Raw genomic sequence first — 6000 nt, forward strand, 5'->3', positions numbered from 1 at the left:
TCCTCTTGATTTTCTGCACCCCAGTCTCAGGAGCGGACATTCTGCAGTGTGTCCTTGTAACGGGCTGAACTCTGTCCTCCCCAACGTCATATGTTGAAGTCCCAACCCCCTACCTACGAAGGTAACTGTGCTTATAAGTAATGTCTTTAAAGAGGAGACTAGGTGACTGTGAGGCCATTAGGGTGACCAAGGCTCTCCTGGACCAATTTTGGTCTGGCTGCTCTGAGCCCTCCCTCTTCTCCACCAGGCGTCCATGCACCACCTTATCTTGGGCCTGCCTCGCCCTAAGCCTGCCTTTGGAAAGCATCCTATCAGGTCAGTTTAGCAAGGACTTGACACCCCACTCTGCTCCTGGGCTATCAACCCCCAGCTGTCTTCATTGTATTTAGAGGGAGCCCCATCTCTCTCCTCTACAAGTATTGTAATAAGTTTTTCTTATACAACAGTGGGGCCCTGGCTTAAACAACAGACATGTATTTCTCACAGCCCTGGCAGCTGGAAATCCAAGATCAAGGTGACTGCTCTCTTTCCAGGCTCACAGACAACTGAGCAGGGTGGGGGGAGGACACACTCTCTCCTGTCTCTTCTTATAGGGCACTAATTCATCCTGAGGGCCCCACCCTCCTGATCTACTCACCTCTCAAAGGCCCCACCTCCAAAAACCATCACACTGGGGGGTGAGGACTTCAACATACAAAATGTGTGTGTGTGTGTCTGTCTGTGTTAGTGGGAGGCACAAACACTCTGTCCATAGCCAGATCAAACCCAGCGTGACTAGTGTTCTTATAAGAAGATACCAGAGATGCACGGACCGAACACCACGTGAGCACACGGAGAAAGCGGTCATCTGAGAGCCCAGGAGAGCAGCCTCGGGAGAGACCAGCCCGGCCCACACCTGGGTCTCTGACTCCCAGCTTCCGGACTGTGAGGAAATACATTTCTGCTGTGGAGAAGTTGGCTGCCCCTGCACTGAGTCCCCTGAGGGCCACCAGGGGGGTTTGCAGCTCAGGAATTGGCACATAGTTGGGCAGATAAGGGGGTGAGCTTGGCAGATGTGGGATGGGGCGGGTGGCTGGGTCTCCCAGGTACAGGACAGTGGGGGGAAACATTTCTGCATCCACAGGATAACAAAAGCGGTGGCCAAGAGCAGCCCTGGCCTCCCTGTGCCCCCCGCCCCCGCCCCGCCCCAGTTGCAGGTCTCAGAGGCAATCTCTGGGCAGTTTCACTCTCTGTTCTCGGGGTGTTCATCTTCGGAACGCAGACGGCATTCTGTATTTCTCTTTCCTGATTTGCGACCTTTAAACAATACCTGTTTGATACCATAAAATAGACCTAGTTTGTTTCAATACCTTTTTATTTGTAAGTTTTATTGATACAATTCACAGCTGCATACAATTCGCCCATTAAAGTGTATACTCGGTAGCTTTCAGTACATCCACAGAGCTGTGCAGCCATCACCAAACCAATTGTAGAACGTTTGCATCACCATGGAAATTCCACACCCCTGAGCCATTGCCCCCCACCTCAGTTTTTCCACCCCACCCTCCAACCCCAGACCGCCGCCAGTCTACTTCCTGTCTCTCTAGAGTTGCCTGTGCTGGACACTTCATGCGATGAAATCCTGTCATATACGGTCCGTTGTGACAGGCATCCTTCACTTGGCATGTTTTCAGGTCCATCCATGTTGTCACATGTGTCTGCCCTTCACATCTTTTTACTGTCAAATGAAATGTTATTGCGTGAGACAGCGCATTTTATTTATCCATTCACCCGCTGAGGAACGTTCCTCTAGGCTGCGATGGTTAACCTTGCTGCGACTGAGCACGCATATGCACGATTAGGGGCGGACATATGTTCCTTCCTCCTGGGTCCACGCCGAGGACTGGAACTGCTGGGTCACACGGCGATTCTGTGTTCGCCCTTAGGAGCTGCTGCTGGACTGTTGTCCACGGCAGGGACGCCATTTACCTGCGCTCTGGGAGTGCAGGGGACTTCCGAGTGTCCGCTGGCTCGCCAGCACTGGCTGTCCTTGTCTGGCTCAGAGCTGTCCCCGCGGCGGTGAAGTGGGACCCAACTGTGGTTGTGCTTGCATTTCCCTGGTGACAAATGCCATTGGCTGTGTTTCTTGTGCTTGTCCGTCCTTTGCGTATCTCCTCTGGAGGAATGTCGATTCTGGTCCTTTGTCCACTTTTAAATTGGGTCGTTTGTCCTTTTGTTGCTGAGCTGGAGGGCTCCTTTGTGTATTCTGGACACTAGACCCTGATCGGACACGACTGCAAATGTGTTCTCTCATTCCGTGGGGGTCATTTACTTTCTTGACAGTGTCTTTGATGCTAAATCTTTCAGTTTTAATGAACTTCTGTTTATCTGTTTCTTTTGTTGTTTGTGCTTTTGGTATCATACCTAAGAAACCATTACCAAATCCAAGGTCATCAAGATTTACCCCCATGTTTCCTTCAATGAGTTTTATTTCTTATATTTAGGTTTTGATCCCTTTTGAGTTGTGAGTTCCTGTTTTGTGTGTGGTGTGAGGTAAGAATCCCATTTCATTCTTTCACATGTAAATAACCCACTGGCCCAGCACCATTAGCTGAAGCCGCTGTTCTTTCCCCATTGGCTGGTTTGGGGCCCTTGTCAAAAACCCAATGGCCGTGGGTGTAATCGCTTCTTGCTGGACCCTCCCCTCCACTCCCGAGTCTCATGCCAGTGACACTGTCCTGTGCTTGCATTGCTCTAACTTTGCACTGAGGCTTGAAATCAGGGAGTGAACTTGTCCAAATGTTTTCTTCTCTTTCAAGAAGAAGGGCTGTATGAATTTCAGGGCCACCGTCTCTGTTTCTGCAGGAGGGCTGCCAGGATTGTGACAGAGGCTGCATCGAATGTGCAGGCTGCTCTGGGGAGAATCGCCCCCTTCACGGTGGTGGGTCTCCCAGTCGAGAACTCGGGAAGCCATTCGGTTGCCTAGGTCTTTCATGTCTTCTGGCAGTGCTTTGTGATGCTCAGTGTACAAACCTTGCACTCTCTTGGTTGAATTTATTCCTAAGTATATTCTTCTGGATTTGGGGAGTAAGACTTCCAGTCCATGAACGTGGGGTGTCTATTTAGGTCCACTTTACTTTTTCCAACAATGCTTTGTCACTTTTAGAGTGCACGTTTTATATGCAACGTTTTACACCATCTGTCAACTGTTCTTTGTAAGACAGACTACTGGGGAGGCTATGTACTCCTCCGCTGGCCCACCCCCCACCTTCAGGTACTGTAACCGCCAACCCCGACTAACGGTTACTGAGCTCTCACTATGCACGTGCCAGGCACTGTTCTGAAAGCCTGACTTGTTTTAACTAATGGTGCCTCGTAACAATCAAAGGGGTGGGTGCTATTTAATCCTGACTTTGCAACGAGGCACAGAGAGTGGGTCTGTAGCTAGTGAAGAGCAGAGCTGGGACTCAGACCCAGGATTCCACTCCCGCCTCTGACCTTCTTGCCTCCCGGCAGTGAGCCAGCCCAACCCTGGGGTAGATTAGATTGAACCACGTGAAATTGCTGATGTTTGATCTTTTGTGACCTACAAAAAAAAAAAAAAGGCAATTTCATGTGATTCGACTTGTTAAAAACAAATAAAACAACCTGAGATTTGAAGCAGGTGCCTGAACATTTGTCCCCAGATCCAGGTGGGGGTTTTTGAAGGTTCTGCCCTGTGCGGTTTGAACATGCTCCCCAAGGACACTCAGCTGTGGGTGAGCTGAGTGCGCCTGGGTGTGTGTGGCATCTTCTGAGCAAAAGGCTGCAGTCTGTCCTGAGATGGGGGCCCACAGCGGGGGGTGAGGTGGGGGGAGGGGGGAGAGCTCTTGCGCTTGCTGTGACAGTAAGTCCCAAGGGGGACAAAGGGTAGGTCCCCTCCCTAAGAGCCACGCTGCGCCATCTACGTGAGTTACCCAGCTGGACAGAGCCCACCACCAGGGACAGGCACTGAGTGGGTGATCTCACCCGCTGGCTGACAGATGTCTGGGCGGGGAACCTCTGCGGAAGGGCCACGTGGACTACAGTGGCCTGTCCGGCTGCTCCTGGAACAGGAACAAGGGAAGGTGGCCACCTGGTTGGCCTGAGGACTGTTTGATTGAGAAGCTTCCATTACATAAGAGGTGCAGGGGGAAAGAGACCTTGAACTTTAGAGAGGATCGTGTTCTGTCCCAGGAATTAGACTTGGGAGGACAGTTCTATTTTCCCAAGTCTAGCTCTGTTACACCACTGGCTTTATTCCCATTTGATCCCCTGCGCAGCTGCCAGGGAGCCTCCCTGGACAGCGAGGCAGAGCATCCTGGGAGATGGGAGGGAGGAGCACGAGGTTTCAGCCTGGGCTGTAAGGCGGCGCTTTAGGGAGTAACTGCACAGTTCTCACCTGTTCAAAACCTTCTTGGGTGGAAGCCAGCAGCCTGCTGTGGAACCAGGAGGAGCCACAGAGGAGCTGTGGAGGGGGCGGAACAGCCTTGACGAGAGTTGGTCCCCTCCCCAGCCCACTCAGGGCCACCATGAGAGAGAACACGAGGGATACTGGGGTGGGGAGTGACTTTCCTTCAAGTCCAGGATTGTGCTTCCAAGAGGAAGCGACCTCTGCCACAGACGCCTGTCCCCTCTCCTGGTTGTGTCCTGCTTTTCCCCAGGAGAGGTGTGCAGTGCCCGACGGGTAAGTGACCAGGCTCTGACCCTGATTTGTCCATTCTTCCTGACTGCAGGACACTGATTTGTTCGGAAGTGCAAACTCTGGGGACTTCCTCTCTTCCGTCCTGTCCTCAGTCTGGTACGAGGTGGCCATCCTGGTGGCCGTGTTGCTCTACAGACCCAGGCTGTCCTTCCGATGGGCTGTCCCAAGGTCAAACCATGGATGGAGGAGCATCACTAGTGTTTAGGCCTTAAAATCCAAATCCATGCACTGGCCGGTATGGCACGGTTGGTTGGGTGTCATCCCACAAAGCGAAGTGTTGCCAGTTCGGTTCCCAGCCAGGGCACGTGCCTGGGTTGCGGGATTGGACCCTGTCGGGGCCTGTACGAGAGGCAACTGAGGTTTTTCTCTCACATCCACGTTTTTCTCCCTTTCTCCCTCCTTTCCCCTGTCCCTAAAAATAAAGTCTTAAAAAAAGAAATCCAAATTCATGTTCTCCAATCAGCTTTATCAGTAATAAAGTTGATAGAGGGGGAAAAAAAATCTACTGATGTTAAAGCCTGTGGGGGCAGCCTTGAGCGTCCTGTCTGCTGAAAACAGGACCCAGAAGGCTCTGTCCTTTAAGGGGAAGAGAGGTAAATAGGACCAGGCTAAGTTTAAGGACATGCATTCATTCCTCAAGCCACAGACTGGGGTAAATGTTTGCAACATGGGCAACAGAGGACTCATCTCCAGCCTATGTAAAGAACTCCTAGAAGTAAGAAAAAGACAAATTATTCAATTTTAAAAAAATGGGCAAAGACTTGAAGAGGTGCTTCATAGATATGCAAATGGCCATAGCCTGCAGGTGCCCAACTTCATTAATTCATCAGGGACACACAAAGTAAAACCAGAGAGACCTGTCCCTGCACCCCACCCCCACCCCAAAGGGCTGAAGAAACAAAAAGGAGGTAGTCTATCCCAGACCCAACAGCTGGCCCATCCCCCTCATCTGTGGCTCAGACCATAGCAACAGCTTCCAGGGTGCCCTCTTCCCCCATTACCTGTCTTTAGTCTCCACACTGCAGGGAGATGCTACTTTAAAAACAGAAATCAGTGTGGGGGATTGACTGTGGGCATGGGTGGGGATGGAGTGCGGGAGAGAAGTGGGGAGAAAGGTGGGACAACTGTGACTGAACAATAAATTTAAAAAAAAATCACAACTCCTCCCTCTCCTGCTCAAACCTTCCAGCTCAGGATAAAACTCTGGGTCCTGCCCAAGCCCACCAGGCCCTTTAAAACATCTCTCTCTCTGGTGGTTGCACCTTGAGTGCGCTCTGAAAGAAGCTGTTGGCGCCCCT

The sequence above is a fragment of the Desmodus rotundus genome, chromosome 2, assembly GCF_022682495.2.
Source record: "Desmodus rotundus isolate HL8 chromosome 2, HLdesRot8A.1, whole genome shotgun sequence".
Classification (NCBI taxonomy): Eukaryota; Metazoa; Chordata; class Mammalia; order Chiroptera; family Phyllostomidae; genus Desmodus; species Desmodus rotundus.